Below are 955 nucleotides of genomic sequence, written 5' to 3' on the forward strand. Positions count from 1 at the left end.
TATCTGTAATAGAACCCGAGATATCACCAGATCTATATTGGATTTTCCCCTGACCCTGAGTGTCCGGCCCCATGAGACTGTGGTTTTCTCGGCCCCTGGTGGTCCGGGGTCGTTCCCGTTGCACAGATTCATGCGCCAGGGCCTCCTGCAGATAATTCACTTTGGTTTATTGCGCTATCTCTAATAGCACCCGAGATATCACCAGATATATATTGGATTTTTCACTGACCCTGAGCGTCCGGCCCCATGAGACTGTGGTTTTCTCGGCCCCTGGTGGTCCGAGGTCGTCCCCGCTGCACAGGTTCATGCGCCAGGGTCTCCTACAGACAATGCACTTTGATTTATTGCGCTATCTGTAATAGCACCCGAGATATCACCACATATATATTGGATTTTTCACTGACCCTGAGTGTCCGGCCCCATGAGACGGTGGTTTTCTCGGTCCCTGGTGTTCCGAGGTCGTTCCCGCTGCACAGATTCATGCGCCAGGGCCTCCTACAGACAATGCACTTTGATTTATTGCGCTATCTCTAATAGCACCCGAGATATCACCAGATATATATTGGATGTTCCCCTGACTCTGAGTGTCCGGCCCCATGAGACTGTGGTTTTCTCGGCCCCTGGTGGTCCGAGGACGTTCCCGTTGCACAGATTCATGCGCAAGGGCCTCCTGCAGATAATTCACTTTGGTTTATTGCGCTATCTGTAATAGCACCCGAGATATCACCAGATCTATATTGGATTTTCCCCTGACCCTGAGTGTCCGGCCCCATGAGACTGTGGTTTTCTCGGCCTCTGGTGGTCCGGGGTCGTTCCCGTTGCACAGGTTCATGCGCCAGGGTCTCCTACAGACAATGCACTTTGATTTATTGCGCTATCTGTAATAGCACCCGAGATATCACCACATATATATTGGATTTTTCACTGACCCTGAGTGTCCGGCCCCATGAGACGG

The sequence above is a fragment of the Nomia melanderi genome, unplaced genomic scaffold (genome assembly GCF_051020985.1).
Source record: "Nomia melanderi isolate GNS246 unplaced genomic scaffold, iyNomMela1 scaffold0014, whole genome shotgun sequence".
Taxonomy (NCBI): Eukaryota; Metazoa; Arthropoda; class Insecta; order Hymenoptera; family Halictidae; genus Nomia; species Nomia melanderi.